The sequence below is a fragment of the Protopterus annectens genome, chromosome 14.part0, assembly GCF_019279795.1.
Source record: "Protopterus annectens isolate FY-2018-M chromosome 14.part0, PAN1.0, whole genome shotgun sequence".
NCBI classification, from domain to species: Eukaryota; Metazoa; Chordata; order Ceratodontiformes; family Protopteridae; genus Protopterus; species Protopterus annectens.
In genome coordinates this window covers 884,479,859-884,504,674 of record NC_056748.1, presented here as the reverse complement: position 1 = coordinate 884,504,674, position 24,816 = coordinate 884,479,859, and positions in this window count along the sequence as shown.

Sequence of the window (24,816 nt, the reverse complement as noted above, 5' to 3'; positions counted from 1 at the left end):
TTGTGTGTATTATTTGTGTAGTGGATTCTGTGGGATCTGCAGTGTGTGCAGTAGGATTGCACTTGGGAGGTCTCTGATCTTTAGGTAGGCTTCTAGCAAGTACCTCCGCATATCTGGGTTTTTGTGTTGTGAGCTTGTTATATGCAAGAGGTGAAGTGTGTGTGCTGACAACCTGTTTGATATCTGGTTTGTTGTTATGGTAGATAATTGATTCCAAATTCATAGTATAGATACAACTTTCAAAAGTTGTATTTTTTAGGAGTATTTCATTGTCAGTATACATGAGGCAATTGCTACATTGCCTCAGAATGCCCATGTCAATCAGGCTGGCTGGACAAATGGTGGGAAACTGTATGTCCATTATGGCAGGTACATACTGTAGTAACTAGTGGGGAATAGGTTAGATGGACCATGTTTTGGTGTTAGACTAAAAAAACAGCTATTCTATGGAGGGCTGGGGTAGAAAACTGCATCACTGCTTCACAATGCACAACTGAGTTGCTTGCCAGGCAGCAGTGAACAACTGTGTTGTGCACAGTGAAGCAAGGGAGCTTAGGAAGGTTCCTTAGCAGACATTAAGTGAAAATTGTCTTTCCAGGTGGCTGCTTCTATGCAAGGCTATACACAGCTATGCTAAACCCTGCTGCACGATGCTCAGCTATGTGCAAATGCAAGGCTTAAATACAAGTGAAGTTAAATGATTTTAAAACAAAATAACCAGTGGGAAAGCCCAAGACTGAGCCTTATTCCAACAATCTCCAACTCAGATGGATCCTAGGCTGTACACGTCTGCCACAAGAGTGTGGGGGGCTTCCTAATGTAAGATGGCTGGTTTTAGTGCTCAAGTGATACTAAACAGTCTAGATTCAGCAAGTCTGAACCTAGCCTAGCCTATAAAATGCATAAATACTAGAAATTCGAAGTGCAGAAAATCGGTCACAACAGGCAAAAATGGTTTAAGTCAAGCAGTTCAGTAGAATACTGTTCTCAAAGTGCAACATAGGATTCAAAAATACTTATTTTTCATCAGATTTCAAATGATGCCTTGGATTTAGTTCCGATTCACTCCAGATCTTTGGCTAAAGTCACCAATCTCTGAGCAGCTCCTGTAAACTGAACGCAAACCCTCTCAAACACGAAGCTTAAATACAAGGAAAGTTAAACAATTTTAAACAAAGTAACCAATGGGAAAGCCCAAGACTGAGCCTTATTCCAGCAATCCCCAACTCAGATGGGTCCTTGGCTGCACACTTCTGCCATAAGGGAGCGGGGGGAGGCTTCTTAATGTAAGATGGCTGGTTTTAGTGCTCAAATGATACCAAACAGTCTAGATTCAGCAAGCCTGAATCTAGTCTATGCTATAAAATGCAGAAGTACTAGAAATTCAAAGTGCAGAAAATCAGTCACACCTGGAAAAATGAGTTTAAATAAAGCAGCAAGTCAGTAGAATACTCCCACAAGAGTGTAGACCACAAACCTTCCTAGTGTAAAATAACTGGTCTGTAAACCAAGTGCTTAAACCAGAACAAAGATACTTAGAATAACAGGTACAATAAGCCTTCACCAGCAATTCCCAGCTTAGAAGGGTATAGGCTACACTCTAGCCACAAGAGTCTAGATCACAAATCTTTCTAATGTAAAATATCTGGTTTGGAGTCCAAGAGCTTAAACCAGAACTAAGACACTTTCAGAATAACAGACATAATAAGCCTTCAACCAGCAATTGCTAGTTTAGACAGGTGTAAGCTATCCTCTCCTGCTACAAGAGTTTAGACCACAAATCTTTTTAATGTAAAATAACTGTTTTGGAACCCAAGTGTTTAAGCCAGAACAAAGACACTTAAAACAACTGGCACAATAAACCTTCAACCACTAATTCCCAGATCAGAAGGGCAGAAGCTACCCTCTTCTCCCACAAGAGTGTAGACTTCAGCCCTTCTTAATGTGAAATAACTGGCTTGAAGCTCAGGTATTGGGAGGGTGGCCTAATGGTTAAGGTGTTTGCCTTACAAACACAAGGTACAGGGTTTGAGTCTCACAAGGGATAATTGGCTAGGCTTACAATGGCTCGCAAGGGCAGTTAGCTTAGAACTAAACTATGAACTATAAACTATGAACCTAAGTGCTTAAACCAAAACTAAGATTCTTAGAATGACAGTTTCAATTTAATCAGGTTACTAACAAGCAGTAATAAATGCTGCAGAATAAATGCAATTGAACACTTAAGAACAAGCAGCAAAAGCAAAATAAAGTAATAAAGTAGAAAGAAACAAATACAGTAAAAGCAGCGGAATAAAGTACAATTTTCTAAAGTTAAGTGGGAAGAGAGGAAACAGAAGATAATTCAAGATAAAGAAATTAATGGGGTGAGCCTACCCTACTGAGAGAGTCTGTACTCAGTAGAATTAGTTGATGAGATGGGACTGGGAGGAGTGTCCAAAATCAGTTTTATAGTAGGGAAAGGCGACTCAAAAGACAGCAAGTTTAAGAATACAACATTTGGGCAGGTGGGTGAGAAGAATAAAATGCAGATAGAGATCAGCAATGTTCAGGCAGAGTACAGTAAGCAAGCCAAACAAGCACTCCAGCTAAATACAGATGCCTCCAAATATTTCTAGCTAAATGAGGAATGATATTTCTCAGCTCCTCCCACTAATTAGCTGATGGTATTCACTGTTTGTAAGGCCATAGGTGTGAGTGTGTCTGTGAGTGAGTGGTACAGATGAACTACCATGGCAGTGCTAGCTAGCCGGTGGTATAAATCTTGACTGGAGATGATTGTCACTGTTGAAGTGACACCCCAACCCCATGTGTAAAATGAGAAAAAGAGGTTGAGGATGGATGGATTCACTGTTTGCAAAGGAATTCTTAGCTAACTTTTCTAACTGATCCTAGCCAAGACCTCATAAAACTCCAATAGAGCAGAAAAACCTAAAACGAAGCAAATGTAATGTATGAAAAAGATACAAAAATAGAAGTAATCGAACCTTAAATGAAAAAAAAATCTATTCAAAATAAAATGCAGACGAGATCAGCAATATTCAGGCAGAATACAGCAAGCAAGCCATATAACCAGTGATTAATCATAGTCATCACCTTGAGCTGCTGCTGGCATTTTAGAATAAAAGTCATATTCAGCATAGAAAAAAAGTTGTATTCAGCAGCCTCTTCTCAGTCTCCCTTCATATACAAAGCAAAGGCATGCCTATGAGAATAGGGCATTCCAAATGTCGAGCAAAGAAAATCTTTCCTTGACTTCAGTATAAAACAGTTTTAAATCCAAAATTACCAAAAAAATAGCTCTAAGATGTTTATAACTCCACAAATAACCAAATGAACATCCAGCAAAGCCAAAACCAAATGCACATAAAATATTTTATTTTTAAATGGTTTAGTGCTTTTGTCTCATAGAAGGCTTAACAGACTTCATCAGAACAAAACAATTTCCCGTTTTGTACATTTGAAACAGTCAACACATTTCTATCCATAAAAATCAACCTAAAACAATTAAACCAATTAAAACAATAGTGAAAAAACATTCACTGTATTTCTCGGAATAGTCTTAATTTTAATTCACTCCAAATACTTATACTACCATTTAAGACTATAATATTGTTGTTTCAAGTAAGAAAGCAAGAACAAATGCTAGTGCCTCTCCCTACAAGTTATGCTTTATTCATTCACAAAATTACCAGAAGGTTGTTTTGGTGTCTGCTGAAGCTATTTTTTCATGACTTGGAAATCTGCAGATGATCTATCTTTGATTCTTTTACATGAAAAGTCTGTAATAATTTAGGAGAAGCATCTTTTCTATGTTGTCTGTGGCAAGATCTGAGACCACTGAACTTTGTTTTCATCATCCAGTATAGACTTTATCAAATCACACCTTGATTTTCATGGTTACCAATTAGAGTCTAAGTTGTCTGAGTTCTTTAACACAGTGATTAGACACGACCTTCATATTTTAAACTGATTGTTAAAGGCACACTCTAAATTCTTATCATTTCTCATCACATTGTTCCACATCGCCAGTTCTAAATAGAAAACAATGTAACTGTTCAGGAGCAACATTCTAAGAATAAAGCATCTCCCAGCATAGAAGACCATTCCACTATGCCAAAATTCTGTATCCAAAGCATTTAGTGAAATCTGGGAAACCCGCTGGTTTGTTCTTCCATGACATTTCATTAAGCAAAATGGCCCTGTGGATAAATATAAACAACAATCTTTTTCCTGGTTAGACACGGAGACAGATAACGGCAAATAAAATTTCTTTAATGACATTTACTTTGTGCAAGACCAGACCAATATAAGCCGCGGTGGTGCGGCGGTAGCATTGTCACCTCACAGCAAGATGTTCTCCTGTTCGATTCTCGGCTGTAGCACCTTCTGTGTGGAGTCTGCATGTCCTCCTCACAGTCGAGTGGCATTCAAAAGACATGCGTGAATGGGCGTGCCTTCATTGAAGGATGGGCGTCGGGCTGGCACCTCAGCACCATAAAAATCGACTGCCAATCGTTAGCCTCCGGAGTTCCACTGTGGCGACCCCTAACCGGGAAAAGCCGAAAGAAAAATAACAACAACTTTGTGCAAGACCAACACAGAATCCCCATTTAAACCTGTAATGCTTGCCATGCAGCCACTCAGTCCTCACAGAAGTTCAGGAGACTTTACACTCACACCAGTAACAATAAGCAGCTATACAAAGGCTAAGAAGTCTTCACACTCATGATGTTGCCATACAACAATACTGAGCACTGTGAATATACTCTTAAATCAGGAAAAAGATAAATTTGTTAAGCACCTCCATAACACAAGACTCGATCTTAACAGTGCTTAGCAAAAGTTTTGTTAGGGACACCTAAGCATTGTTAAGATTGGGCTTCACTCTAAGGACTGACAGTTGAAAATGCTAGCCAAGAGAACAGCAGAGACAGAAAGTAAAACAGTTTTTAAAAGCTGAAAAAGAATTTCCAAGACAAGGAAGAGGCTCCTCAGCTGCAGCAAATGTCCATAAAATCCCAAAAAACAGCACTGAAAGAGGCAGCCAAAATACAACAATAAGAAGCCGACTATTTATTAGAAATAAAATGAAAAAACAATCAAACAAGGCCAAAGACTTAAAATTCAGTAAGCGCTTTCACAATCAAAGGGAATGTGTCTTTGGCCTTGTTTGATTGTTTTTTCATTTTATTTCTAATAAATAGTCGGCTTCTTATTGTCGTGTTTTGGCTGCCTCTTTCAGTGCTGTTTTTTGAGTTTTTAAAAGATGTTGTCTACTGAGGCAAGTTAGAAAACACACCAGATTGACTTTGCAAGCTTTTATTACATAACAGTCAAGGACATCCAATAGTGATACCATAAATAATTCATATGCAACATACCAACAAATACCATCAAACCATCACGTCAAGATGGTTGGTGTAAACCCACCTATTCCGGCTGCCACTTAAGACAATACCAGGTGTGTATGCCAAGCTACCTTGGGTCTGGTGGCAAACCCATTTAACTCATACTTAGAAGCCTCATACCCCTTGATGTGACCACTAGTCAAGTCTGGGTCCAACTTGAGGAGATCTGAGGCTGCTGAACAGGACTGGGGGGGGGGGGACAAGAGGGGGAGAAGACATAAAGACACCGCCTAAACCTGCACAGAGGGTTGGGTGGGAGGGTCAATGTGCTTGGTGATGGATCTGGCTGGCAGGAACAGAAGCACTCCCTTAAATGCGGAGTCGGCACCTGAACCCCTCCCAATGGCAACTCACGGCTTGTGGATAACGAGCTGTGACAAGGTAAGTCATCGTTGTTCACTGAGCCAAGTCATAAAACATACCAGATTGACTTTGTGACTTTATTATATAATAGTCAAGGACATCAAATAGTGATGCCATAAATAATTCATATGCAACATTATCAACAGATACCATCAAACCATCACCTCAAGCTGGTTGGCATAAACCCGCCTGTTCTGGCTACCACTTCAGAGAATACTGGGTGCGTATTTCAAGTTACCATGGACTTGGTGGCAAACCCATTTAATTCATACTTACAAGGCACATACCCCTTGGTGTGGTCACTCTTCAAATTTGGGTTCAACTTGAGGAGAGCTGAGGCTGCTGAATAGAAACGGGGAGAATACAAGGGGAGGTGAAGCAATAATGCCACTGCCAAAACCAGCATAAAGAGTAGGATGGGAGGGTCGATGTGCCTGGTGATAGATCTGGAAGGCAGGAACAGAAGCACTCCCTTAAATAGGGAGGGTGCACCTGAATCCTCCTGTCCTGATGATAACTCACAGCATGTGGACAATGAGCCATTACAGGGTAAGTCATCATTGTCCACTGAGCTGAGTCATAAAACACAGCAGATTGACTTTGCGACTTTTTATTAACAATCAAGGACAACCAATAATGATGCCATAAATAATTCACATGCACATATCCACAATTACCATCAAATCATCACCTCAAGCCAGTTGATGTAAACCCACCTCTTCCACCTGCCCCTTAACAGAAAACTGGGTGTGTATTCCACGCTACCTCAGACTTGGTGGCAAACCCATGTAACTCATACTTACAAGTAACATATCCCTTGCTGTGGCCATAGGTCAAATAAGAATCTAACTTGAAGAGAGCCAAAACTGCTGAACAGGAACATAATAGTTATTATACAAGGGAGGTGAAGCCATAAGGCCACAGCCAACCTGGCATAATATGCTGTTCCCCCCAAATCAGTGGCCTTGCAAATAAATTCTGGGTTATGGAAGGAATCATGTTAAACTTTGAAAATGTTTTGAATAGCAACAACCATATCCAAATTAAACAAATCAAAACCCATGTTATTTAAATGAACATTGTCCAAATCATAGAAATTGGGCTCCAGTCCATCAATATCACTGTCCTCAATCATCTGGAAATCAATTTGGCTAGCAGCCCACTTGACTTTGTGGTTGATAAAATGCCTGGCTCTCTCAATGGCACCAGACATTTTTGTTTCCTTTCAGCACAGTCTCATGATGATGGCAGACCAGAAGAAAACTACCGTTGGATACAGCTGCTGAAAGTGGTCCATATCAGATAGGATTCTGGCCAACAGTATTTTCTTAGGGTCTTAACCCAGATAAATTTCCCAGAGGTGAATTATCACAATAATGGACAAGGCTTTTTCCATGGTAATCTTACTTCAGATGTCTTAAAATTGAAACCTCCTAAGACCAGGGAAACCAAAAGAATGAACTGTCCAACAATTACTATCAAAGGATCTCTGAATAAAAGAATGACCCAAGAGCCAAATTATCTCCTTCCTTGGAACAGAAATAAAAATTAATGCCTGAGGTATGAAAAAAGGCATCAGAGACCAATTTTTCCATTCTTTGAATGACCTGCACTGAGTGCCCTTCCATGGCCAAGTCTGAGGCATGACCCATCCAGAAGGAATGCGAGGAGTAACCTCATGGGTGAATTTGTTTCCCTGCCAAGGCCTCCGTAAGAAATGTGTTAATCTCTTATAGGTTAAAAGGCCTGCCCAAGGTCCACACAAAAACCAAGCCTAACCTTTTCTCCATGAGAGTAATATTATACAGCTACCTGACCAAATGCATGGGGCAAGTGACTAGCCCACTGGCCTTGTTTAGACTGACCTGCTGTCCTTTATCAACTTGATCAGTCTTGGATTTTTTTTAACAAAATCATATCAAACTCCCTGTGGATAACAAGATCCTCCCAACAAAGGTAAAGGAGAAGTTCATTGGCATGGAAGGCATCTGCTATAAAGATGTGAACAAAACAGCTATAGAGACAAATAAGTGAAATTCACCCATGGCCTTATAAAGACCTTGAATAACAAGGGGAAGGAATTCTCCCAAAAGGTTTTCTGGAATCCTGGGAAGGTCCCTGCATATTCTCAAGGCCCTTTAGTATCCTCCCCATAACCCAATGTCCTGACACAGCCTGAAGGCCCAAAAAATGCTCCAACCATCCCAAAGCTGCAAGGTGCACTCTGAGAGTTTTAGGTGGACCTGGCCACTAAAAATTGCAGCAACAACTGTACTCCCCATGGCCTAGAACCAAGGATCAGAGACCTGTAGAATGCCTTGAAAACCTGCAAGGATAATTAATATGCTTTCTTAGTGTTGTTGGCCCAAGAATTTGCTAAAAACCAATACGGCTAGTCTTTGCCAATTAGCCAGACTCCCACAGGAACTGGGATGCCCTTTGGATCTGAATGCTTAGCCAGGAGGCGAAACCTGGCAAACTGAAACCAGGACAGACTGTCAGCTATAGGATTAAGATGACCATGGACAGGAACGCAAGAAAATGACAAATTAATCTCTAGACTCAGCAAAACTAAAAGTCTTATGATTGAGTGGACCCACGTGGAACTGGAAGACGGTTTTTTTGAGAGAGTAAACCACTATGGTATTATTTCAGTGAAAAATTATCCTCTTATCAGGTAATTTATCCATACTAACACTGCCTCCCAAATGGGGGAAAAAGTTCTAAAAATGTAATGTCCCTCCTACTCTCCCTGAACCAGCTTTCTGGCCACATTTCATCAAACCAGCTGCCCATGAAATAACCCCCCCCCCCCCCAATACTGGACTCCCCCGGCATATCAGTAAAAAGCTCAAGTTTGGTGGCAGTGGTCCAAAGGGACTGCCAAAAATAAATTCCATTGAACTGGCTCAAGAATGTGAACCATAACTGAAGGTCATCCTTAACCCATCTTGTCAGCCAGACCAAGTGGTGCTTGCACAGGTTACCTTTCAACAAGTCAGATATGGACTGTAGGAAAGTTCTGCCTGGAGAAACCACCTTACAGGCAAGTTCAGAAACCATGCAACTGCATGATGTCTCCTACTAAAACTTTGCTGGAACTCCAAAGTAAATGTCGGACTTGTAAAATTTGGGTGGAGGAAGCTTGAAGGAGTTATCAGTGGTGTCAACTAGTAAACCCAAAAAGTCAGGACTCGACTTGGCCCTTCTGACTTATATCAGCCAAGGGTAGCCCCAACTTGGAACAAAGCTGCTTGAAAATAGACATGCCTTCCAAACTGCCATCCTGACCCTCCCTCATTATCAAAAAAATCATCTAAGTAATGTACTGCTGACTGGCAGGGGGCTTGTTTTTGCCATCACCAATGTAAAGGTGTGCTAAATAGTTTGAATGTTGCACAAGCTAAAGCACGCTCCATTGGCATTGCAGTGTCAAAAATATTTTCCCATTAAACTGAAAACCTAAATAAGACAAATCTTCTTATCTCATGGGAAGTAGATGTAAAGAAGATTGGATATTCATCTTATAGAGCCACGGGTCAGTATAGCCCATGGTGACCTCTGCTGCCTGGTCCAAAGAAGAGTAGTGCACTTTGGTCAGTTTAGTGTCAATAAAATCATTGACTAAACCCTCCCAGATAGTGAGGCAAGAGATGAATCAAGCTGAACTCACTCACCTGTTTTTGGGAACTAGGCTGCTAGGGTAAATTTTAAACAAAAGCCATGGAGAGGAAGAAATGGGGTCAATTATCCTGCCAGCTCATCGCTCTTTCTCTATCAACTAACTTATAACTTAGAATTATAACTTAACTAACTGAGAATCTAGAACTTATAACTTAACTAACTTAGAATCTAACAGGGCTGTGGAGTGAATAGGAAAACCTTTGGAGAAGCTTTTAAGAAGGATAGATCTAGACAAATGGGGGAGTAAGCCCTCTGTGGTGCATTTTTGTCCCCTACCCAGGCTCCGTGTGTGTCCATGAAAAGATGTTGTGGCACAAAAGTAAGCGTTGTGCCCCCTACCAATTTTTCCATCTGTCTGAGAAGTAGAATAGGCCAACCTGTCCCTAGGCAACAAGCCTCAACACCTGGAAGCAGGATGACCTTTCCCACATTCCGAACACAAGCTGTTGTATTTGCAAGTGGGCTAGACATTTGCCATGACTGAATGCCCAGCAAAACCTTGTATCTTTTGGATTAACAGCGCCTCCATCAATGGCCATAGCCGCTTCCTTGTCCATCATGGCACTGAGCCATATGTCAGAATGCCTTGACTCCTACCCGAGGAAACTATCGAGAGCTTTCAGTTTCCTGAACCTCTGATCATAATTCAACCAACCAAAACCCCCTTTCATATGGTGGGCTTCCCTTATGGCTACAAAATAAACTAATGAAGGCAATGTTTGGGTTGGGTCCTTCTCAATGATTATGCCCATAAATACCACAAAACACAGAGACCAATTATCCAGTTCCTGACTAGTATCCTGGCCGACACCTTCTACTCTACTGCAGCTAAGGCTGCCATCAAGTCTTTGTTAGATGTGTTATTGGCATCCAGTATGAGTTTAATTTCCTCACTGTCCACTAGATCAAAGATATCTACAAATTCCCATTTTAATAATCTTGTCTTTGACCTTGGTGGGAACATGTGATGTGATGTGAGATGCAGGTGAATTGGAACCTGTAAAGCTGAAGGTATCATAGGGGACAAGAACTGGGGGATTACACTCAGCCAGATGAGGTGGGACCTCCATTTCTGAACCTCTGACCTACTCAGACTCCCTATGCAAGTTGGGTAAAGATAACTGCATCATCTGGTAAACATTAGTACCTGCTTGCTTCCCAGGATTCAAAGCTGTAGAGGCAACAAAGTTTCTCTCTAAGGCTAAGTCAAACAGCCTAACTCTCCCTTCTTCCAGCAAAGAATTTATAAACTCATCTAAAGAATTATCAGCAGATTGACTCCTACCAATAATATTAATCCCTGTAGACCCATTAGGGACATTACCTTTTGCTTCTGCTGATATGTTGGATGAGCAAGGTGTGAACCTTTGGCCAGAAGCATCTCTGATGGTCTTTTTCTGAGCCTTCTTAGCTGGAGCTGGTCCTTCAGCTGCACCCTCCTCTGAATTAACTGAAGGTCTCCTGCTCAGCCACTCCCACTGCTTCCTGTGATAGACGCAGCCATCTCTCTTTAATGGACTGTACCGTGGCTGAAAGTGAATAGAAATGATTAACAACCAAACAAAAAAAAAAACTAAAACTACATGAACTTCCAGTTCCAGTTAATATTAAAAAGATTGGATGCTAACATGTTGTGCTGCTGTGAGGTTCTGGCATGTATATCCCTCAGGATTTTTCCCTTCTCATCCTTTCCTTGAAAGGATGCCACTGTGACTAAAACCAGCTGAGCTGCTGCGGTGGTTCCAGAATGCCATGCCATAACCTAGACAAACTAGTCAAGGATGTCTGTAACCTAAGAATCAAATGCTGAGGTAAACATTATATACTACATGTTATCTGAAATGCCACACCCAAAGCTTAATAAAATTAACACTGACACCACAGCTTTATTATAAAATCATTGTATCCATTTAACCTACACACAACTCCCACTAGAACATAAAAACAAAATTTGAATGGATTCCTCATAGTCAGACTCCAACATTTATTCCCATAATAAATTAACCTTTCACAAAATGAGATGCAGCTACTCTTCCAAATAAGCACCCCTTTTCAACTGATACAACAATCCAAAATGCTAAAGGAAAACATGATTTGATATATGCCCCACACTACTCAGGCTCCCACACCCAACATGCCCTAATTAATGAAAGCATACTTCAAACTACGTAATATAGTGTAAAAAACACTGAAGTAAATGAGCAAAACATATGCAGTAAAATGTGACAAACAAAGGCTTGTTGCTTTAGAACACTACCTTGGTTTCAGGATTTTTGGAAATTATTGTGACTGAGCTCATCAACAAAGTTTTAAGACCACTAGTTTTTTTTTTTTTTTTTAAATCAAACTGGTAAAACACAAAATCCAGAAGACTCCAAAACTAAGGCAAATCCAAGGCAGAAGGTTGCAAGCAGCAACTATTTTATTTGGTAAATCAATTAAATCCAAGCCAAATCAGTTACAAAACTTTTAAACACACATCTATGAGTAATGACAAAACTTCCTTTGGTGTTTCAAGAAGGAGTGTCTCCAACCATTCCCAGGCAAAGTAATATCACACTGCCATCTAGTGTTTGGAAGTTGTAAGTGCAGTTCGTCTTGACAGTGTAATCCTGCAAGCCAGCTAAAATACTGTTTGCTGTTTTTATATTCTGATGAAGTTCCAATAAGGAACGAAAGCGCTTAATATATGTAATTTATTGGTTTTGGTTTTAATTGGTTTACCAAGTAAAATAGTTGCTGCTTGCGACCTTCTGCCTTGGATTTGTCTTGCTTTTTTAAAATCATGCAGATTCCAACAGTCATAAGATATGACCTAACATAAAATGTTAACCCCTGTTTTATTAATTCAACATGCTGTTACCAGGCATTTATTTATGTAATTAATAAAATTCTTTATACAAGCAGATTGCAGGAGTTTGCCACAAATTAATCTTAAACTTAGTATTACACTATGCCCATATTATAAAGTTACTCCTGTATTTGAAATTATTAGCTTATTGACTTAATCATGTATATACAACTATATATATATATATATATATTTCTAATATGAGAGCACTCACCTTTCAGATGTGTAGTGAAACAGCTTAATTAGAAACCCCCCCCCCCCTCCATGCCCAGGAATGGTTGCTGTGCCAGTACTGTATGTGTTTTTTTCATATACTTATAGAATTGTGTTACAAATATATATATATATATATATATATATATATATACCAGACTTAATATTAGTAATATTTCATAATACATTTTTGTATTATTATTTATTTATATAAAATGTTTATTTTTCTATATACAGTATATGATAAATTTTATGCTTTAAAATACCCTCCCCCACAGCTGCCCTGCACCACTTGCAATAAATCTCCTTGTTTACATTTTTTTTTTTTTTTTTATAAATTATATTTATTTAATTAAATAAACAGTAGAAAATGGACTACTGGCACTGTACAGATGACCAAACAGCCACCATACAGCCAGTGAGGCCTCACAATGACCTCCGACCCAGTCGCTGCCAGCTGGGTCTGTCTTTTTCTGTTGATGTGCCTGCTGATAGAGCTGGCAAGCAGGAACAGAATCACTCCCTTTCAATAGGTAGCACGCAACTGAACCTGCCCCCCCCCCCCCGATGACGACTCATGAAGCTCCTACACCTCGTTCCTGTAACTGGTAGTATATAAATCAGGTACACTCCATGTACTACAAACAATTATGATTAAGTCTTGAAACATAACCCTCTTTATGTGTTCTCATCATGCTTACCAAGATTTCCTTCTCAAGCTTCATGTCTTATCATCCATGCCTTGGACAATTATAACCTGGTTATGATCAGAGACCCATTAATAATCATTTACATTGTATCTGCTTATAGGCATGTTAATACTTTGATTTTTTTTTTTCCGCTTAAGTAAGTGCTTTTGAAACATGCTTTTTTTTTGTATTGTTGTAAATGCTGTTAGTCATTTTACTCGAAGGAAAAATTGTGGAGGGAAAATACAAAATCTAGGCAAAAATGTGTGCTCATCTCTCAGAACAAGTGTCTCATAATCAGCTAGACTTGGAGCGTGAGCACCCATCTCTTGCCCATACTTACATCCCTCTCTGTCTCTCATATACACACACGCTCTCTCTCTCTTTAATGTACAGTCTGGAAAAGACAAAGTGCTTCAGTATCCCTGCATTAGATGATCCTAGACAAGCATTCTGGTTATCTGAAGCAGGACAGGCTATCTGGATTACTGAACAACACAGCAAATATTGTTTCTAACATTTCTAACAGCTGTAATATTGACATTTTTCTCTGTTATAGACTCACAACTGTTATTGTTGGAATGTGGAACCTACTAAGCATCCATATCAGAAAACATAATTTGACAAAACCTTTAATAACTTATTCTGAGTTTTTAAATCAAACAAATGAAATGCAGTTCTTGAAACTTAGACCGATAGATTGGTATGAATTGACTCCATGGGCTCTTCTGCATTGAAAAACTTTCATCATTAATGGATCAATTCCCAGTTCCTGACTTGACTTTCTGACCTGACCTTCCTAGTCTTATGCCTCTAAATCCCTGCCCATTACATATGCCTTCCAGAGATCATAATGTTTGTCTCGGACTTGGATTTGTAATGTAGTTATAAGGAAAACATCATATTTTTCTAATTTCCAGTAACATCTGGATATGAGCACTGATCACATTTCCTAATAACAGCATTCAAGTTACAAAAAATATTTTCAAATGAATTTTGGAAAATGACTTAGTAAGGGAATATCAACATCTTCAAATCATTTTGCAACAACATTTATGAAAAAGTAAGGAGTCAGAAAAACAAGTATAAAGTGTAGGGATGACAAAAGGTGACATACAGTCTACAGTGCAAGTGTTGCATCTCCCAAGGGAATATTTTTTTCCAGAAAGAAGGTATAGCAAACAGCACTGAAATGTTTAATATCTTGTTTGTTTTTGTCAACAGGAAGTTCAGATTTGTACCCTACTGTGGCCATCTCCAACTCAAGAAATTTCTTGGGATATCTGTTATGTCATTTTAGATTTTTGCATACCAGGGGCAATGATTGTCATCAGCTACACTAAAATTTTACAGGTATGTTTTTTCACAATTATTTAATATTTTTATTAAATCTCACAGTTCATTTATTTTATTTAAAGTAATCACTGATTAACAAAACCAACATTTATAACAGATGGACTTAATCCTGAAAAAAACAAGGATTTACCAAAATGTATCCCTAATCTCATCCTAAAGATGTTATTAAATACTTACAAAATCTGCCATATGAGTAGACTTGATTTTGATTTTAAGGAAATACCATTAATGGGTCACCCAATTTGTGATGTTACCTCATGAAGAGGCATCTGCTAACCTGAGACATTAACTTGTCCCATGGAATTCCAGACTCCAAATTATATTTGCTTTCTCTTTTTATGAATATGACTATTGCTTTGAAGTGTTTACATTGTACTCAATAGTGCATGGATGTGATCTGTTGGACACTCGATAGGAGCCGAGGAAATGCTGTAGTTTATTCAGACTTTTCAACTTTATAGTAGCTCAGACCATCAATTTTGATGGAAGCAGAGAGAGAGAGAGAGAGAGAGAGAGAGAGATATCTTATGAAGAATCCATAGAAATAATGCTAACGTTTTAAAAACAATATACTAAAGTAATATAGTAATATAGATAGATGACATTTGGCCATGCACCCCTTTTGCTGACTAGCATTTCATAGATTATGAGCTTTAAAGAGATAATTCCATATGTCCATACTCTACTTCTTTCATTTCTTGCAAGATTTATTTTTTGTTTTCATTTTACTTTCCAAAATTTTTATTTATTTTAACCAATAAATGATATATTAAACTGCCATTTTACATAACTGTACATTTATTGTAAGGTGCCTCATTTTAAATTGTCTAAATAAACTAATAAATTAACCAAATTTGTATTTTTGATGTGCTATTTTTTCCCACTTTTTTTTTTGGGGGGGGGGGGGGTGGAGCAATGCCTTCCAGAACAATGTCATACAATAGACTCAGTCATATCTCTGTACACTACTGCTGCTGACAGTGCTAATAGTATCATAGTAAACGCAGAAGTACATCTTCAACATGTATTATATTATCAGCTTTAAAGTGATAACAGGAAGTAAACAGGTATGCTTTAGACATTCTCTGTCTATAAGTATTAATTTTGTGTTTTGCTTCATTCATGTGGACTGTTTATTTTTATATTCATAGGGCTGCAGTCTTTGGGACAGCCCACTTCCCCTCGGTGTGCTTTGCTTGACTTCGTACTCTTGCACATCTCCATTCCCACCCACCCCTCCATAATTTCCTTTATTCTAAGCAGACACAGCCACCTTGTGCTACATCACATCCTGTATAATGAGCTGGTTAGAAAACAACCATTTGATACACGTACATTCTGTATTCAACAGGAGATCAGGCAAAAGATCCTAGCAAACTACCCTGCCAGCCTACTAACTACTCCGTCTCACCATTCACCTTTTCACTATATATATATATATTTGTTTTATATAAATAATATATATATATATATGTGTGTGTGTGTGTGTGCGCATATATATATACACACACACAGACATACACATATAAACATATTTTATATATATATATATATATATATATATATATATATATATATATATATATATAAAACAATACTGACATTTCTTACTGCCACTCCCTTAATAATAAACTTCAGCTATCCGTTAGACTCATAAATGAACCAGCTTCACCAACTTCAGAAAAAAAATCCATCTGTCTCCAGCTATCTGTCAATGTTTTTATCTGTCCTTGTATCCCGTTATTTATACAGGTTCTGTGATACGCAGTTGAATAACATTATTTTGAATTCTCCATGAATTTGAAAAAAAATGACTCAGAACCAGAATTCAGTTATATTTCATGTTGGGAAAAACCTCATACACGTTAATGTGATAAAAGCTTCACCCACTGATACTCCTCCTTACTTAAAACAATCAGTTCTGAGGTCACTGCACCTCAGTGGAAACAGAATTTTTCACAATGTGTGTATCTATATATATAAACTCTATATCTATATCTTTTCAATTTTCCAACTGTTTGGGTTTCTAATACCATGACAGAAATGGCCCCCACTTTTAAGTCAAAGTATGATTCAAGCTCATGAAATTAGTATTGTTTCAGTCTTTGATGTCAGCCAGAAGTGCTCTTTGCAGCACTCACAATGTGCCCAGAACTGATTCCTTCTGCAATTCATATGGAGTTACATGTATCAGTAACATATCTAAGTATTTCTCCTACATTGGAACTGTCTGGATGTCCTTCTTCTACATTGCCCTTGTTTCTGCCTATAAATCCTTTTATTTTATGACTTTGTATCTCTCTGTATGCAAGACACTGTAGACACTGGGTGTAGCAATTTCAATGATCGATGCTACTTTTGTCTTCTTTTCACTTACTACTATATCTGTTTTTTTGCATATATTTAGCCCACCCTCACCCCCTAAAGGGACCATATCTATACAGGAAGAATGCAGAGTCCCTGTAATCACAACTACGCAGGTGAAAGCTGCACTCTCTAAAGCAAAAAACACAGCATCCATGGGACCAGACAACATCCCAGGCTGCGTTTTACATGAACTTCAGAATGAACTGGCTCCCCACTTAAGCACCATGTTCAATAATAGCCTTGCATCAGGCTTTGTGCCCACTGAATGGCACACAGCAACAGTTATCCCACTCCACAAAGGGGGAGCCACCACTGATCTTGGGACCTATAGACCTATTAGCCTGACGAGCCTGGTCTGCAAAGCCATGGAACGTATCATCATGGAACTCATAAACAAAGATATTGGTAACCTCCAAACTCTGGATCCCACCCAGTTCAGGTTTGTGAAAGGCAGATCATGCCTCCTGAACCTGATCGACTTCTTTGAGGCAGTCACCAAAGCCATAGATGAGGGTAAAGTGGTTCACACAGCCTATCTTGACCTTGCCAAGGTTTTCAACACCATCCCCCATTCTGGAATTATAGCTAAACTCAATAAACTAGGCATAAATCCCTACATCACAAGATGGGTTGCCAACTGGCTCACTGACAGAACCCACACTATAAAAGTTGCAGACTCCAAATCTGACCTCAAACCAGTGACAAGTGGAGTACCACAGGGTTCCGTCCTGGGACAGCTCCTGTTTGGTATCTACTTCTCTGAAGTACAAGCTAACACAGAAGGACTCTGGCTAATGAAGTTCGCAGATGATTGCAAACTAGGAGCCATAGTCAAGTCCCCAAATGATGTTAACATCCTATAGAAGGGCTTCTCTGAGACAGATGCCTGGTGTCAGAGCCATGACCTCAAGCTCAATGCCAAAAAGTGCGATGTCATCCTCTTTGGTAAAAACCCTGTACCCATGAACTACCACATAGGCAGCAATCTACTTAACACCGAATGTGTGATAAGAGACCTTGGGACCCAGGTGGACAGCAGTCTCTCCTTTGATAGTCACATCACCACAGTAGTCAGGAAGTCCTTCTACATGGCACACCTCATCATAAAAGGGTTCTCATCCAGGAAAAAAGAGGTCATCGTTACTCTCTACTTATCACTCATTAGACCCATTATAGAGTACAATGCCCCTTTTGGAATGTACCTCACAAGACATCTGCAGCAGCTGGAAAGGCCACAGAAGTACCTCACAAAGAGGATTACTGAACTCAAACAAATGCCCTACACTGACTGCCTCAAAAAACTTCAGCTTTACTCCGTAGCATATCGCCTACTCAGAGGTGATCTCTGCCTAACATATAAAGCTATGTCAAACCCAGAGCTGTTGGACATGCTACACCTAAAGAAATCCCAATCCCTCCAAGCTACATGCTCTAGGGACCTAAACCTTGTCACCACAATAAACAGGACATGCTGGAGGGATAGATTCCTATCCCAGAGACTTCCCATACTCTGGAACAGGCTACCCATCTATGTCAAGCAAAGTTCTTCATTAGCACTCTTCAAGAAAAATCTTGATGAGTGGATGGGAAATAGGAAATACACCCCGGGGATCACTTCTGTGTCTCTGCTCATCAGTGGCACAGGAAAATAACTTTCTTGGGTGGTGTAAGCCAGGGAACCTTGTTGGCTAGGCTTGCATAGGCCCTTGGGCCGAGAGCCTAGTACCTACCTATGAACCTATGAACTGTTGGCAATGGGTGATCCCATGTGAAAAAAAGTCATCATTTTCTATGAGGCTTCGTGGGTCAAGTTTCCAGTGTTTCTTAGCTACTTCAGTATTATAATGGTTGCACAATCCCAAGTGCAACAGTCTTGTCACATTATTATGCCTTTCAGTACACAGTCCTTCTGCTATTAGTGTATCACACCCAGCATCAAGATGTGTGACTGTTTCCTATTCTCTTTTATAAAACCTGTGTTTGCCTGTTTCTCCCACATGTTCAATGGATGTTATAAACCAATGTGTACATAGTCCACTGTCCTGGGCTGCCAATATTAATCTTTCATCTTTTGGTTTAAATTCACCTCTCCTTAACCATTCCTGTGTTCAGCCCTGATTGACATGCAGTTATTCCAAAAGTTTTCTGTACTTGCAACAACATTGATGCATTTTCAACATTTCTTGCCTTCTCATCTGACCCTTAACCTTATATTCTTTCTTTTTTTTTTTTTTGGCCCATTCAGTTATTGCTTGATTTTTATCAACTTCTAGTTTGATTTCCATTCCCGCTTGACACAAACATGCTTCTGACAAACTAAGCAGGGAAGTTATTTGACTTATTCTCCTCATCTTTTAAAATTTCACTACTTTTGGATCTTGTGAGGTCAGCAGTTATGTATGCAGTCCTACGATTGCAGATCTATACATGTAATTAATTTCGAGGAGGCCCATATCTCCTTCAGAAGTGGGATATATAATCTTGGTATACACTGATTTTTTTTAAATCATTTGATAAGCATAAAGCATTTTTCTTGTTTTCCTGTCCAACTAATCCAATACCTTTTGGGCCAGTCAATCACTCCAAAACTGTAAGTTAGGACAGGAAGAGCAAATTGGTTTATTTCCTGGACTTTGTTCCTAGATGTTAAAGCTGTTTTCAATATTAATTTTGATCTTCTAAAATATTCCTTACTAAATTTTATTCACATTTGTTGATCCTTCATCATTTCCCAAATATTTATACACTCCCTCCTGCTCAAGCTCTTTTACATCCCATTCTGGTGCCAAACATGTTTTCTTGGTGCTGCAGCTTTCCTGCTTTAAAGGTTGCTTTTGCACATTTATCAAGACAAAATGGCATTCTTATGTCATCTGAGAAAGTTTTGACCACTTGTAGTTGTGCTTTTAGTTTTTTATCTGATGAACTATATAGTTTTAAATCATCCACAAAAAGAAGATGAGGCTTCTTTACACTTTTTGTTTTCTGGGAGCTAAATTATAGCCATGACCTAATATGTTAAGTAGATAGCCTAATGGGTTAATGGCAAAACAAAAGAGCTGTGGTGACAAAGAGTCAGTCTGAATATCCCCCTTTGAATTTTTATCCCTGGAATAATAATTTGCCCTTTATCATGGCTTAACTGCTAAGTGATTTGCCAGTTTTTCATGGTTGCTATAATGTAATTGATCAGTGTATGTTGTATCTTATACAACTTTTGCACATTTATCAACACAAAATGGCATTCTTATGTCATCTGAGAAAGTTTTGACCACTTGTAGTTGTGCTTTTAGTTTTTTATCTGATGAACTATATAGTTTTAAATCATCCACAAAAAGAAGATGAGGCGTCTTTACACTTTTTGTTTTCTGGGAGCTAAATTATAGCCATGACCTAATATGTTAAGTAGATAGCCTAATGGGTTAATGGCAAAACAAAAGAGCTGTGGTGACAAAGAGTCAGTCTGAATATCCCCCTTTGAATTTTTATCCCCGGAATAATAATTTGTCCTTTATCATGGCTTAACTGCTAAGTGATTTGCCAGTTTTTCATGGTTGCTATAATGTAATTGATCAGTGTATGTTGTATCTTATACAACTTTTGCACATTTATCAAGACAAAATGGCATTCTTATGTCATCTGAGAAAGTTTTGATCACTTGTAGTTGTGCTTTTAGTTTTTTATCTGATGAACTATATAGTTTTAAATCATCCACAAAAAGAAGATGAGGCGTCTTTACACTTTTTGTTTTCTGGGAGCTAAATTATAGCCATGACCTAATATGTTAAGTAGATAGCCTAATGGGTTAATGGGAAAACAAAAGAGCTGTGGTGACAAAGAGTCAGTCTGAATATCCCCCTTTGAATTTTTATCCCCGGAATAATAATTTGTCCTTTATCATGGCTTAACTGCTAAGTGATTTGCCAGTTTTTCATGGTTGCTATAATGTAATTGATCAGTGTATGTTGTATCTTATACAACTTTTGCACATTTATCAAGACAAAATGGCATTCTTATGTCATCTGAGAAAGTTTTGACCACTTGTAGTTGTGCTTTTAGTTTTTTATCTGATGAACTATATAGTTTTAAATCATCCACAAAAAGAAGATGAGGCGTCTTTACACTTTTTGTTTTCTGGGAGCTAAATTATAGCTATGACCTAATATGTTAAGTAGATAGCCTAATGGGTTAATGGCAAAACAAAAGAGCTGTGGTGACAAAGAGTCAGTCTGAATATCCCCCTTTGAATTTTTATCCCCAGAATAATAATTTGTCCTTTATCATGGCTTAACTGCTAAGTGATTTGCCAGTTTTTCATGGTTGCTATAATGTAATTGATCTGTGTATGTTGTATCTTATACATGTGTAAGCACTTATTTATGAATGTAGTATGCTGTCAAATGCTTTTTTGTAGTCTACCCATGCCATATTTTTATTCTTTCCCTTTTTATAGTTCTCCATTATGACTTTAACAACAAATGATTCTTTGTTCAATATGACTTTCTTTGTTAGCCTTTTGTAAGAATGTTTCCGTGTCTTGAGGATTCAACACTGTCATTTTTTCCAGTCCTGGCACTAGTGTACCTACCAGGATTGGGCACTTTTTTATCCTGGGAGTTATGCATCCAGCTGCCTTTTTTTATTTTTAACCTGCATTTGCCCATGATATATGCTATATAAAATACAGTCTATATATCAGTGTCGCCTTGGTGAGATTTTGTAAAAAACAGTGTTCCACCTCGTGAAGGTATTCACCAAGACTTGAGGATGAATTTAGTTCCAGCAATACTACTCTCTTTTGCTTGCTGATTTTATCAGCTCTCCATTCAGACCCCATCTGCATATCATATCTGTTTATATGGGTTCCATTTAAGTGATCGAAGTTGCAGAAATTCAAATTTCATCTGGCCGAAACCATATGATCGAAGTTTTAACACTCCAAACCCTTAAATGGAGATCTCCATACAATGCAGAATGGGAATATTCACTTTTCTCGCTGTAGTGTGATCTCGGAGTTGGTATATATTAATAGTGGGGGTGGGCTTGCCCCCCTGCATAAATGTGTTTTAATTTGTTTTTGTTTTTTGTCTTTTTTGAATGTTCAAAGTTACAAAACTTGAATCACATGGTCCCAGCCATATGAGATTCTAAGTTTCGTAATTTCGATCATTCATAGTAGACCCATCTATGCATAGGTACATATACACACACAGACACACACACACACACACACACACACACACACACACACACACACACACACACACACACACACACACACCATTAGACATCTTACAATATCATTAATTCAATTAGCTTTCTGTCTTTTGGGATGTGGGAGGAAACTGGAGACATCAGTAAAAGCTTACCCGCTGCTCCATCTTAACAATGCGTGCTAAACCTAACCCTGCCCCTAGCCATGCTGCCTATCTAAAAAAAACTTGGTGCTTACGTATTATTGCAACCACATTATATAAACATGATTTAGACTGCAGTTATGTAGCAATTTGTAGAGGGGGCATTTTATTTCAGTGAGTTACCCATATGAAAATGTCACCATGGAATAAGGTATTGATATACTGTAGTTGTTTATTGCACTTTATTTTTTTTAATGTATATTTCAGGTAGACATTCACCATCACCTTTTATATGCGAAACAGTAGAGCAGCAACCACATTTAAAAGATGATGGGATGCACCATTAAAAATTCAGCACTGTGCAGGTATATTAGCCCAGCTGTGTCTGGCTGGGGCGGCTAATACATATTCTAGCTTATTAGGTATCACTTTAACCGTATCCCTCTACTAAACCCTAATGGGAACAGCAGAAAGAAGAACAAGTGTACCAAAAACCTGCGAACCTTGCATACTGCTGTGGACCATCGGGAAGTTTTAGTTTGTTCAAATGCCATTCCAGATATTAATGATATCTGTTCTGCAGGGTGTTTTTTTTTTATTAATAGAAACCACTAACAGCAAAACCAATCTATTGTTTCTTTGTTTAATTAATAATTTTTGGAAGTATGTCCCTTGAAATCCAACATAAATCACACAAGCTGCACAGCTGTGCATGTATAACGGGTGCACAGTCCATTCCAGATGATGATAGTTATCAATTATGTTTCCTTCCTTTTATTCTAAACTTAAAAACCAGTAACACCAAATGAAGTACAGACACAGACATCCAACTTTTTTCTTTGCGAGCTATATATAACATATCTCGGCAGGAGAATGGATTGGAAATGAGCCACATCTCCAGGTCGCAATGTGGTTCAAAAATATGTAAGTACCAAAAACTATTTCCTTAACACTATCAGTACAAAAGACAGCTTGCACACTCAACATGCCTATAGTGCTAATGTGTTGTTTTCGGAATGATTATGCCATTTATTTAAATATAACCTTGTTAACTACATAAATGCATAGTAGCTGACTGTGAGACATTGTAAATAATGAAAATGTTGTCTGCATATTGTATTTATAAACAAAAATACTAATAATCATGGCAACCTTACAGTATTTAATTAAATTAAAGACTAATATCATTATACCCATATTCTGGAAAAGGTGGTTTTAACTTTGTCAGTATTGATGACTGGGGTTGGGCTGAGTTTGTTATGAGTATCCAAGCCTACCGAAACTAGAGTTGAATTTATTAGACATAATGTTAGCTATGGATTCTGGATTGGTGTAGGTAGTACCATTTACAATGAGTTCAGAGTACAAGAGGATTTTACCGCAGATTTTACATACCTAGCTGATAAAGACAGTATACTTCCACTTAGTACTGGTGAGTATCTTATGGATGAGCTCCCTACTAATTTGGTTAAGTTTGGTTTATGAGATGGTAAGTTTCATATAAGGCTAAGAGTTTAGATTTTTTTTGTTATATTATTTCATGATTCTATCATCCCAACAGATTAGATGTTTGATATGCTTGCTTACTTATTTATGTATTTTGCTTATCTTGGATGGTGGCATTTTACTCTCTACACTGATTGATTAATAGGTGAAACAATTCATTGATTTAGGCTAAGGTGTCAGCTTTCATGGGTTCATGGTGATTGGATCATTTATGTATCAATTTATAAAATGAGATAGGCTGGTATTGCTGTAATCCCTGAATGTCTATGGATTGTTTGGATTAGAAAAGTTATTCTTGAGACAGAAGGTGAAGGCTGAAAAGTCTGACTTAACTAAGGCAGGGAACTCTCAATTTCTTTTTTCAAGAATTTTAGACAAAGCCAAATATAATTGGGGGTGTAAACACAGGGACATTTTTTACATATTACTCTAATTCACTTAAAATAAGCAGTATAAAACTCCAACATCTAGCATTATTGACTGAATGCACTTAACACTAATTTAACAAAAACATTTTTAAAAATTACGAGGTACAGAGGAAGACTATGAGGTGAAACTAGGGATGGAATATTTGTGAGTCTGAGTAGAGGGCAGGAAAGTTTATTATGACAAGGCCAAGGAGATTTGGACCTTGAGTTGGAACGGTGGTTATTTTTTCTAGAAATCAGGCACTGATGTGGTAAAACGCCTGGGTGTAACAACTGTTAGGTGTGTAGGTGGATCAGTTGATTTGGGTAAGCAAAAGTCTTCTAATAAAAAAGTGTTTGCTTTGATTTCCAGCTGTGTGAGAATGTGTAGGTATTCAAAATCTTCCTTTGGGGTCATAAAGGGGGCATCTGTAATTATAGATAAAATAAAAATTTGTTTTGTTAAGAGTGCTTGGACCTGCACTAAATCACATTTGGGATGACACTCATGGGGATGAGTATGTTTATGCCGCTAGAGCAACCAGTGGTCTTGAATAAGTGTTAGGTGGTGAATCTTGTAACAGTAGGGCAGCTTTCCCCATTTTGGAACTA